Here is a 14,034-nt window from a genome sequence, read left to right on the forward strand (position 1 = left end):
TCACAATGGGTGTACACCATGTGTGTACACCTTCTAATATTACTTGTAATATCTTAGCGAGATATTACTCCTAATATTACAGTGGGTGTATATCATGTGCTTACATCCTGTGATATTACTCGTAATATCCTAGAGCGATATTACTCCTAATATCACAGTGGGTGTCCACCACGTGTGCACACCCCATGATAATACTCATAATATCCTAGGGAGATATTACCCCTAATATCACAGAGGGTGTACACACGTGGTACACATAATATCCTAAGGAAATATTACTCACAATATCACAGTGGGTGTACACTCTGTGATACTACTAGTAATATTCTAGGAAGATATTACTCCTAATATCATAGTGGGTGAACATGGTGTGATATTACCAGTAATATCATAGGGAGATATTACTCTTAATATCACAGTGGGTGTTCACCCTGTAATATTACTCATAATATCTTGTGGATATATTACTCCTAATTTCACAGTTGGTGTACACCATGTGTGTACACCCTGTGAAGCTACTCATAATAGACTTGGAAAATATTACTCATAATATACTAGACAAATATTACTCCTATTATCATAATGGGTTTACACCATGTGTGTACACCCTGTGAAGCTACTCATAATATACTTGGAAGATATTACTCCTAATATCACAGTGGGTGTACACCATGTGTGTACACTATGTAGTATTACTCATAATATAGTAAGGAGATATTGCTCCTAATATCACAGTGGGCATCCACTGTGTGTGTACACCCTGTGATATTACTCCTAATACCCTAAGGAGATATTGCTCCTAAAATCAGAGTGGGTGTACACATATGGTGTATACCCTGTGATATTACTCCTAACATCCTATGGAGATAATACTCTTAATGTCACAGTGGTTGCACACCCTTTGAAATTACTCATTATAACCAAAAACACATTACTCCAAATACCACAGTGGGTGTACATTCTGTGATATTACTCAATATCCTGAAAAGATATTACTTATAATATTACAGTGGGTGTATAAAATGTGTGTACACCCTGCATTATTTCAAGTAATATTCTAAAAACATATTACTGCTAATATCATAGCGGGTGTACACCCTGTGATATTACTGATAAAATTCTAGGGAGATATTACTTTTAATATCACAGGGTGTACACACATAACGTACACCCACTGTGGTATTACTCGTAATACACTAGGGAGATATTACTCCTAATATCACAGTGGGTGTACAACATGTGTGTATTCCATGTGATATTACATGTACTATCCTAGGGAGATATTACTCCTAATATCACAGTGGGTGTACAACGTGTGTGTATTCCCTCTGATATTACACATAATATCCTCTGGAGATTTTGCTCCTAATAAAACAGTGGAAGTACACCCTGTGCATGCACCCTGTGAAATTTCTCGCAATATCCTAGGGAGATGTTACTCCTAATATCACAGTGGGTGTACAACATGTGTGTATTCCCTCTGATAATACACATAATATCCTCTGGCGATTTTGCTCCTAATAAAACGGTGGGAGTACACCGTGTGCATGCACCCTGTGAAATTTGTTGCAGTATCCTAGGGAGATATTACTCCTAATATCACGGTAGGTGTACAACATGTGTGTATTCCATGTGGCATTGCATGTACTATCCTAGGGAGATGTTACTCCTAATATCACAGTGTGTGTACACCATGTAATGTTACTCATAATGTATTAGGGAGATATTTCTCCTAATATCACAGTGGATGTACACTATGTTTGTGCACTCTGTGATATTACTTGTAATATCCTAGGAAGATATTTCTACCATAATCATAGCGGAGGAACACCATGTGTGTATACCCTGTGATATTCCTCACAATATCCTAGGGAGATATTACTCCTAATATCACAGTGGGTGTATACCATGTGTTTACACCCAGTGATCTTACTCTTAATATTATAGGGAGATATTACCCATAATACTAGGAATATATTACTCCTAATACCATAGTGGATGTTATATTACTCATAATATCCTAGGGAAATATTACTCTTAATATGTCAGTGAATGTACACCCTGTGATATTACTAGTAACACACTAGGGAGATATTACTCTTAATATCATAGTGGGTGTACACCCTGTGGTATTACTAGTAACATCATAGGGAGCTAATACTCCTAATATCACAGTGGGTGTACACCATGTGTGTACAACCTGTGATGTTAGGAGTAATTTTCTAATGAGATACTACGAGTAGTATCATAGTGCGTGTGCACAAAGTGTGTAAACCCTGTGATATTACTTGTAATATTTTATGAAGATATTGCTCTTAATATCACAGTGGGTGTGCACCCTGTGATATTACTTGTAATATTCTTAAGAAATATTACTGTTATTATCACAGTGAGTGTATATCCTGTTTTATTACTTGTAACATACTAGGGAGCTATTACTCCTAATATCAAAGTGCATGTACACAGGGTGTTATTAATCATAATATTCTAGGTAGATATTACTTCTAATATCACAGTGGGTGTACACAATGTGTGTATAACCTGTAATATTACTTGTAACATTACAAGTATTATAGCTGTGTACAACCACTGTGATATTACTCGTAATATCATAGACAGAGACTACTCTTAATATCACAGTGGGTGTACACCATTTGTGTACTCCCTGTGATACTACACGTAATATCCAAGGGAGTTATTACTCCTAATATCACTGTGGGTGTACACCAGTCATGTACACCCACAGTGATATTACTCATAATATAGTAGGGAGATATTACACCTACTATCACAGTGGGTGTACACATACATTTTAGGGAGCTATTTCTCCTAATATCACAGTGTACACCATGTGTGTAAACCTTGTGATATTACTCATAATATCCTAGGGAGGTATTAATCCTAATATCAAAGTGAGTGTACACAATGTGTACTATGATATTATTCATAGTATCCTGAAGAGATATGACTTCTAATATCACAGTGGGTGTACACCTTGTGTGTACAAATTGTGAAATTATTAGTAGTATTTTGAAGAGATATTACTTCTAATATCACGGTGGGTGTACACCTTGAGTGTACACCCTGTGACATTATTCATAGTGTCCTAGGGAGATACTATGAGTAATATCACAGGGTGTACACCTGCTGTGATATTACTCATAATATTCTAGGAAGATATTACTCCTAATATCACAGTGACAGTGGGTGTACACACTCTGATATTATTTATAGTATCCTAAGTAGATAATAGTCCTAATATCACAGTGGGTGTACACCCTTTGATATTATTTGTACTATCCTGGGGAGCTATTACTCCTAATATCAGAGTGGGTGTATGCCATTTGGTATTATTCATAGTATCCTGGGGAGATATTACTCCTAATATCACAGCGGGTGTACAGCCTGTGATATTATTTGTAGTATCCTGGGGAGATATTACTTTTAATATCACAGTAGGTGTACACCTTGTAATATTAGTTGTGGTAACTTGGGGAGATTTTACTCCTAGTATCACGGGGTTGTACACCATGTTTGTACAACTTGTGATATGACTCGTAATATCCTAGGGAGATATTACTTTTAATATCACAGTGGGTGTACATCCTGTGATATTACTCATAATATACTAGGGAGACGTTACTCCTAGTATCACAGTGTGTTTACATCATGTGTGTACTCCCTGTGATATTACTAATATCCTAGGGAGCTATTACTCCTAATATCACTGTGGGTGTACATCCTGTAATAATACTCATAATATCCTAGGGAGATAGTATTTTTAATATCAGAGTTAGTGTACACCTTGTGTGTACACCCTGTAATATTACTTGTAATATCTTACAAAGATGTTACTCCTAATATCACAGTGGGTGTACAGCCTGTGATATTACTCATAATATCCTAAAAAGATATTACTCCTCATATTACAGTGTGTGTACACCCTGTGATATTACTGGCAATATTCTAGGCAGATATTACACCTAATATCACTACATTCTAGGGAAATATTACTCCTAATATCACAGAGTGTACACCCACTGTGATATTAAGAGTAATATCTCCCTAAGATATTATGAATAATATCACAAGGTGTACACACATGAGGAAAACCCACTGTGACATTAAAAGTACACACAGGGTGTGCACACCCACTGCGATATTTGCAGTAATATTGAAGATATTATGAATAATATCACAGGGTGTACATTCACTGTGATATTAGCAGTAATATCAAAGATATTTTGGATAATGTCACATAATAATGCCACTGTGATATTAGCAGTAATATCGAAGATGGTAGTAATGTCAAAGATATTATGAATGATATCACAGGGTTTACACACATGTTGTATCCCCACTGTGACATTTGCAGTAATATCCTTGATAGATATAGTGAATAATATCAGAGTGTGTACCCCCAATGTGATATTAGCAGTAATATCGAAGATATTATTAATAATATTACAGGGTGTACCCCACTGTATTACTCCTATATTACAGGGTATACACCCATGGTGTACACCCACTGTGACATCAGCAGTAATATTGTAGATATTATGAACAGAATCACAGAGTGTACACACAGGGTGTACACTCACTCTGATAATAGCAGTAATACCATAAAAGATATTATGAACAGTATCACAAAGTGTACACGCAAGGTGTATTCCCACTGCGATATTAGTAGTAATATCATTGAAGATATTATTTTTAGCATCATAGGGTGTACATCTACTGAGATATTAGCAGTAATATCATCGAAGATATTATGAACAGCATCACAGATGTATACCCACTGTAATATTAGCAGTAATATCATCAAAGATATTATGAACAGTATCACAGGGTGTACACCTACTGTGATATTAGCAGTAATATCATTGAAGATATTATAAACAGCAATATCCCTCTAATATTTATAATATGCAGTGTTCACACACTGTGATATTAATGAAAAATCTCTCTGATATTTATAATATCCAGTGCTAACACTCAGTGTTTACACAGTAAGATATCAACAAAATATTGCTCAGATATTTATAATATTTAGTGTAAACACACTGGGATATTAATGAAATATTGCTGTGATATTTATAATATCCAGTTTCCCCACACTTTTTACATACTGTGATAATAATGAAATATCGCTCTGATATTTATAATATCCAGTGTTTACAGACAATGTTTACACAGTGATATTGATGAAATATCACTCTGATAATTATAATGTCCCGTGTTTACACACTGTGATATTAATTGAATATTGCTCTGATATTCTTAATATCCAGTGTTTACACAGAATGTTTACACACTGTGATATTAATGAAATATTGCTCTATTTGTAATATCCAGTGTTTACACAGTTATATTAATGAATTATTGCTCTGATGTTTATAATATTCAGTGTTTACACAGATTTTAATGAAATATCACTCTGATATTTATAATATTCAATGTTTGCATGCAGTGTTTACACACTGTGATATTAATGAAATATCCCTCTGATATTTGTAACATCCAGTGTTTACACAGTGTGATATTAATAATAAGTTGATCTAATATTTCTCATATCCTTTGTTTACACAGTGTTTACACACCGATATTAATTAAATATTGCTCTGATATTTATAATATCCAGTGTTTACACACTGTGATAGTAATGAATTATTGCTCTTATAATATCCATTGTTTACACATGGTGCTTACACAATGTGATATTAATAAAATATTGCTCTGATACTTATACTATCCAGTGTCTACACACTGTGATATCAATGAAATATTGCCCTATTTATGATATCCAGTGTTTATACGCTGTGATATTAAATATCACTCTGATATTTACATTATCCAGTGTTTAAACACAGTGTTTATACACTGTGATATTAATGACATACCATTTTGTTATTTATAATATCCAATGTGTACACACTGTAATGTTAATGAAATATCACTCTGATATTTACAATATCCAGTGTTTACACACTGAGATATTGAAATATAGCCCTGATATTTATAATATCAAGTGTGTACACACTGTGATATTAATGAAATATCACCCTGACATTTATAAAATGCAGTTTTTACACACTGTGATATTAATGAAATATCACCCAGATATTTATAATATCCAGTGTTTACACACTGTGATATTAATGAAATATCACCCTGATATTTATAATATCCAGTTTACACACTGTAATACTAATAAAATATTGCTGTGATATTTATAATATCCAGTGTTTACATACTGTGATTTTAATGAAATATCAATATTACTACTAATATCCAGTGTTAACACACTGTAATATTAAATAGTGTGATACTATTCACAGTCTCACCAATATTACTACTGATGTCCAGCGTTAACACACTGTAATATTAAACACAGTGTGGTATTATTCACAATATCACCAATATTACTACTGATGTCCAGTGTTAACACACTGTGATATTAAAGAGTGATATTGTTCACAATATCACCGATATTACTACTGATGTCCAGTGTTAACAAACTGTGACATTAAACACACTGTGATATTATTCACCATATCACCGATATTAGTACTGATGTCCAGTGTTAACACACTGTGATATTAAACAAACTGTGATATTATTCACAATATCGCCGATATTACTACTGATGTGCAGTGTTAACACACTTTGATATTATTCATGGTATCAGCGATATTACTACTAATATCCAGTGTGTGGGATGTTAGCTGACAAATGTTTCTGGATTAGTGGTGAAACTTGCATTTTCAGGTTTTCTAGATAACTATCTGTTTATTAGAGTGGTGGTTTTTAAAAAATGGCTACACAAAGTTTTTGACACTCTTCCCATCAAGTGGCAGGGTCTGTCTCCCCTCCCTTGGATCTCAGCAGGCTTAAAACCAATTAGTAGAGATGAAGTGATGTGCTGAGACTTCTGCAACTAGATCATAAAAGGCGGGTAGCTTCCATCCTGTTCACTGGAACGCTCATGCTCTGATCTGTCATGTAAGAAATCTGACAATTCCGGAACCACCATGATGGAGACAGTACTTACAGGCACTCAAGTCAACAGTCACAATTGAACTCCCTGCTGATGACCGACATCAACAGTCATTTGTAAGTGAGCCATTGTGGATGGCCAACCCAACCAAACCTTCAAGTAATGGCAGCCCCAGCAAACACCCATCTGCAACCACGCGAGAGACCCTCAAATAAGAAATGCCCACAGAGGCTTTCTCAGGCTCCTAATTAACAAATGTGTGAGCGAAACAAATCGTTGTTAGTTTACAAAACTTCTTGGGTAAATTGTTATACAGCGATAGTAATCGAAGGCATTATGGTTTGTGGACTGTTATGCTAGGAGGGGACTGAATGAAAGGGAATGGAAGAGGCGAAACCTGTGTCAGACATTCCTAAATTGGCTTGTAAATCAGAATCTTGTGGGAATCTGTAGAGTCTCTAAGTCTTAGGTGGGCCCAGGAATGTTTATTTTAAGAATAATCTCCTGTGGAAATGCTAAACTACTTGTATCACAATAGTAGTAAATGGACAAGTCAAAAGGACATGAATTTCTCTCCCTCCACCATGGGATTCCCTTCTGTTATTTTTTTTCAAAGTTTTCCTGAATATTTATTTCTCCAGTGAATTCAAGATCATTTTGCCATGTTCCTCCCAAAATCTTGTTGCTCTTTTGATTGCGATCCCATTATCTGTATAGGGTAATTTATGAAGAAATACTATTCAATACTGGGTGTTCTTATCCTAGAATACAGTTCAGATGCTCCTCGATTTATGATGGGACTACATCCCAATGAATCCATTGTAAATTGAAAATATCGTAAGTTAAAATGCACTTAATACACCTAAGGTACTGAACATCATAGTTTAGTTCTACCCACCTTAAATGTGCTCAGAAGACATATTAGCCTACAATTGGCAAAATCATCCAAGACAGCCGATTTTATAACAAAGTGTTGAATATCTCATGTAATTTAAAGGGTACTATACTGAAATTGAAAGTCAGGATGCCTGTACGGGTACTGCGGTGTGAACCCAAAATAACTGAGACAGGTCTCAGTCAGTTCAGAAAGTTTATTTTGCCAAGGTTAAGGATGTGTCCGTGACACAGCCTCAGGAGGTCCTGATGGTGGTTCTATACATTTTAGGGAGAAATGAGACATCAACAAATATATGTAGGGTGTACATTGGTTCGATCTGGAAAGGTGGGATGACCTAAAGTGGGGATGGGGGCATCCAGGTCATAGGTAGACGAGAGACAAACGGTTGTATTCTTTTGAGTTTCTGATAAGCCTTCCACTGAAAACACAATTTACAGGAATAGTCACTTAGGCCTTAGTCTCTTAGTGAAACAATATGGCAAAGGAAGCAATCAGATAAGCATTTGTCTCATGGTGAGCAAAGAGAGGACTTTGAGTTCTGTTCTTTGTTCACAAGGAATTTCCTTGTGGCCTAGTGATATTTGGGGTCCCAAGATTTATTAGTGAGTTCCATTTAGCTTAGTGGTTTGGGGGTCCTGAGATTTATTTTCCTTTTTCAATGGTTTCTACTGAATGCATATCACTTCTCCACCACTGTAAAGTCAAACACTAGTAAATTGGGGACCATCTGTATGTTCTGCTTTCTCCAAGTGTCTCTATGTGTCCGTTGGCAGGGCCATACCATGTCCATTGTATACATCCTACCTATTTCTGTTAAGGTCTATCATAGGTGTGTTATGATTGCAAATGGGATTTTCTACCACTTCTAGTTAATTTTTAATTGATATTTCCTATAGGAAAGCTGTTTTTTTGTATTTACTTTGTAATCAACCACTTACTGAATTACCTTATCTCTGATGGTTTCTCAGTTGGTTCCCTTTTGTTTAACACACATCATCTGAAAATCATTTGACCTCCCACTTTCCAAATTGTATACTTCATTTCTCTCCCTTGCTAATTACATTGGCCAGTGCTTCCACAATACCGTTAAATTGTCATGATATGGTAGGAATGCATGTTTACTAATGCCTTTTGTTTCCAGTTTGGCAAACTCATACCAATGAAATCTGATACAAGCAACCCACAATCAGCACCAGGGGTACCACTGACATGTGACACCACCTTTATCAGCTTACTTCTTCAACCTGGCCTTGATACATAGTGCTCATTTTCACGATCCCAGTGGAATAAGAGGTCAGTAAAATTTCTTCAGATTCTCTGAGACAGGCTGGACCTCCTCCCCAATGGGGAGGGGTGTTCCAGGAGTGGTCATTCCTTTTGCATTCTTCTATTACAACCAAGTACAGGATATAATGATGGCTCCTCAGTGGGAGAGGTCAATCTTTTTTTTTTTTTTTTTTTGAGATGGAGTCTCCCTCTGTCACCCAGACTGGAGTGCAGTGGCGCAATCTCGGCTCACTGCAAGCTCCACCTCCCGAGTTCACGCCATTATCCTGCCTCAGCCTCCTGAGTAGCTGGGACTACAGGTGCCCACCACCACGCCTGGCTAATTTTTTGTATTTTTTTTTTTTAGTAGAGATGGGGTTTCACCGTGTACCATGTTGGTCAGGATGGTCTCAATCTCCTGACCTCGTGATCTGCCCGCCTCGGCCTCCCAAGGTGCTGGGATTACAGGCGTGAGCCACTGCACCTGGCCGGGACAGGTCAATCTTAAAGGCCTAAGTGATGACACACAGCAGAGGCTAAGAGGAAGTGCTGTCTATCTCTCATCATTTACTTCTTCCTTGTCTCTCTGCTACTGGAGAATGGCGTGGAGAAATCAGGCTCTTAGAGATGAGTATCAGCTTTCTCCTCTTGCCTGCTTTGAAGAGTGTTCAGGGAGCAAAAGGGTTCATGCCAGGTGCGGTGGCAAGGCTGAGGCAGGAGGATGGCTTGAGCTCAGTTCAAGACCAGCCTGGGCAACATAGCGAGACCATGTCTCTAAAAAAAAAAAAAAATACTGAGTGTGGTGCCTCATACCTGTAATCCCGGCACTTTGGGAGGCCGAGATGAGTGGATCATTTGAAGTCAGGAGTTCAAGACCAGCCTGGCCAACATGGTGAAACCCCATCTCTACTAAAAATTACCCAGGTGGAGGCTGGGCTCAGTGGCTTACCCCTATAATCCCAGCACTTTGGGAGGCCGAGACAGGCAGATCACCTGAGGTTGAGAGTTCAAGACCAGCCTGACCAACATGGAGAAACCCCATTTCTACGAAAAATACAAAATTAGCCAGGTGTGGTGGTACATACCTGTAATCCCAGCTATTCCGGAGGCTGAGGCAGGAAAATCACTTGAACCTGGGATGTGGAGGTTGTGGTGAGCCAAGATCGTGCCATTGCACTCCAGTCTGGGCAACAAGAGCAAAACTGTGTCTCAAAAAGACAAAAAACAAAAACAAAAAATTAGCCAGGCAGTAATGGCACGCGCCTATAATCCTAGCTACTCAGGAGGCTGAGGCAGGAGAATTGCTTGAGCCTGGGAGGCAGAGGTTGTGGTGAATCGAGATTGCGCCACTGCACTCCAGTTTGGGTGACAGAGTGAGACCCTATCTCAAAAAAAATTAGTCTGGTATGATGGCGTGCACTCATAATCCCAGCTACTTGGCAGGCTGAGGCAGGAGGATTGCGTGAGCCCAGGAGTTCAAGGTTGCAGTGAGCTACAATTGTGCCACTGCATTCCAGCCTGGGGGACAGAGTGAGACCTTGTCTAAGAAAAAAAGAAAAGAAAAGAAGAAAAGGAAAGAGACACAGAGAGAAGGAAAGAGAAAGAAGAAAGAAAGAAAAGAAAAGAAAAGAAAAGGGCTCCATGAAGAAAACAACAGAAAAAAAAAAGAAAAGAAGGGAAACAAATGGACTCCATCTCCACTGTGCTATTAAGTGGGCAAGATTATTAACTGACCCAGCGGTTCTTTCCTCCCCTTCCAAGTCATAACAGCAGAACAGTTTTCAAGTAAAGGTCTAACCAAGCCAGAAGTGGTTGAAAATGTATTTATTTTTTTCAAATGATCTTTTTCAAGCAATAAATAAAACCAGACATATTGATTTCTAAAAAACCAAACCAAACAAAAAAAAAATCCCCTAAACTATATACATCCTACAGAAATACAGGCATGTCAAATGTAGAAATGATATCACTCTGAAAGACGGGCTATTTACACAAGCTACAAGAATTGCATTGCTGTCTTTAAGAAGTCTCCTCCTTGAATAACTCATAAACTCTAAGGGAGAGAGGGTACTGGTGGGGAAGCGGGGTTCAAAGAGGAGTCATCCTCCATCTTTATTGATGGACAAGACAGTCTCAAGGAAAAACATCAATACCCAAACACTGTATTGAGTCCCTTAACAAGGCTCCACAGATCAGCTGTCTTTCAAAAAGCCTGGAAGGGTGCTCCACTCAGGAACTCCCAAGAGAAACCATCTTGTCCCTCAGCCAGGCTGGGACTGGCGGTGAGGCCAGGCTGAGCCAGTGGCAAACCCATGTCTGTGGTTTCCACAAGACAACCTGGCTCTGTGCTGTCACACCCAGCCTCCAACAGCGCCTTGACATCCAGAAAGCATGGCGGTTTCCCAAGCTTGGCTGCACAGGGAAAGCACCCAGGGAGCTACGAAACACACTGATGCCTGAGTCCTCCACCTAGAATTGGTTGAACTGGTCTAGGAGAGCCTGGGTATCAGAATTGTAAAAGTTCCCCAGGTAATTCCAACGCAGGACCATGGCTTTACTACTACAGGCTTGGTTGGTGGCCAATTCCCAATCTCCAGCCTCTTCCTGTCACGTTGGAGTCAACTATCCTATGTCCCTCTCTCCATCTTCCCAAGATTTAAAAACCTTTCTCATGGCTTCCCAAATTGGAAAACTCTCTGGAATCCAGTGTGGACGAGCAACTGAACAAAATGGCCTCAGGAGGGAATGATGGGAGCTGGGGTCTACCAGTCACCTGCTCTTCAGCCTAATACTGCTCTGTGGGAAAACTTGGTCCATTTCTCCCACGGCTCCTGAACACACACCTCTGGGTCAGACATTCTGGGAGGGAATAGGCAGCATTCCTCACTCTACAAAATACCCAATGAGCATCCTGTCTTTCATGGCTAACAGCAAAGTTGGCAATCAATGAGGGTCAATGCTTTCCTGTCATTACAGAAACTTCCCATCACCAGAATCCCTTCATGGGAGGGATGGATGCCTATTGAAACTCACTGACCTTTTGGACTGACCCTGGGGTGGTATCTTCATCAGAGCTATTGTAAGTCATCCAAAAGGCTTCTGACGAAAGAACAATTTTTAAAAAGTCCCTCTTTCCAATCAAGCCAACGTCCTATTTTATTTCTAAAAGTTTTGGGACTCGTGCTGTTATCAAGTACAATGAAAATGGCTTTATAAATAGCTGTTTCGACATTGTGATAGAAGGCTTGAATTCGGAGGAAAGATGTCGCTGGAGCTAGTCCTGAGTTCTGACGGTCCCTGTGGTGGGAATCCAGCCTGGGAAAGCAGGACAGTTTTGGCAAATGTGTACTCGTTCTATAAAAATGGAATCTGTTCTGCAGGTTACCATCCCTCCCCGCCCAAGCATCCCCTCTGTCCTGTCTCTGCTGCTGGGACCCAGGGCTTTCTCAGCTGCAGAACCCACTGGAATTTCAGGAATCAAGGGAAAAGTGGGAATGTCCAACTGTGTTGTCTCTAAATGGTTCCATTGTCCGGGAACCCAACCCCTCCATGCTTCACCCTGAACTGTTATTTCTAGAGGAAGCAGGGAGCCTCTGGCTCTTCTAAAAATTGCCAGTGGGAGCTCTGGCCTCACCCAACGGCAGAGCTTGGCGAAGTCGGGATGAATGATGTCATCACAGGTTCATGGTTCATGAAAGGAAAGGTAACCAACCTGGTCCTGTCTAGGACGCCAGATGAGAAAGAGTATCCCAACGTGACGGTGACATTGAGGTTTGACGTTATTTATGGGTGAGCAAGAATGTTCATTAGATGTAGATTCTCAAAGAGCTAAAAAAAACCATGCTCTCACTTCTAGACAAGTTTGCAATAACCTCTAATCTGGCACTCCATAATAAGACTGTTCCACAATACTACAAACAAAATAGCATGTAGCTTGTTCCCTCCTCCCTCCCCCCAAACCCTCCCCACAGAAAACGTGTCTCTCTCCAAAGCCATTCCCTATTTAGAAAGGCCCAACTAAGGATTCAAAATGGCACCCACGTGCCCACGATAGATTCAAAATGGCGCCTGCGTGCCCATGACACACGTCACGGGAGCCAGCGGCCAGCCCCCTCACCAGCAGTCAGCCCCAACCCCACCCTGGTGCTTTAATTTCCAGTTTGGGAAATTCATACCAATGGAATCCGATGTAAGCAATCCACAGTCAGCTCACTGATGCTCTCTTGCCCTTCCCCACTTCAAGGAGACCTGAAATGTGGTGTCCATTCCCCTCTTTATTCAAAAGAGGACCTTCAAAAATATTCACCTAACTAGGAATTTAAAGAACACAAGAAATTGTTGGTATATTTCACTTCAGGTAACTGCCCTAAAATTAAAACCTCCAATTTATGCCAAAAAAAGAACAGATGGTGCTTCAATTTACAAAAGGATTCATTTCAGGGTTATCTCTAGTTGTCTGGTTTCTCCAATGGCTGGCCTTGCCAAATGATTTGCTGTAGGAAAATTTGAACTGCACCCAATTTTCCAGGAGCACCTTAGTGTGATATGGCATGTTGATCACAGACGATAGACAAATCTTAGGCAGGTTTATGCGAAAAATGCTCCAATCACCCAGTGATCATCAGAGAGAAAAAAGCTTGACTTACTGTGGTCTAAAATTGCTTCGGTGGCCTACATGCCCATGAACCAGCTTCAAAAGCAATTCACATTGGTCATGATGACACACACCTGCAGTCCCAGATACTCAGGAGGCTGAGGTGGGAGGATCTCTTGAGCCCAAGAGTTTGAGACCAGCCTGGGCAACATAGTGAGATCCTGTCTTTTTTTTTTTTTTTTTTTAAAGGCAATTCAAACGTAATCCTTCCCTTTCTTC

The sequence above is a fragment of the Hylobates moloch genome, unplaced genomic scaffold (assembly GCF_009828535.3).
Source record: "Hylobates moloch isolate HMO894 unplaced genomic scaffold, HMol_V3 SCAFFOLD_22, whole genome shotgun sequence".
Lineage (NCBI taxonomy): Eukaryota > Metazoa > Chordata > Mammalia > Primates > Hylobatidae > Hylobates > Hylobates moloch.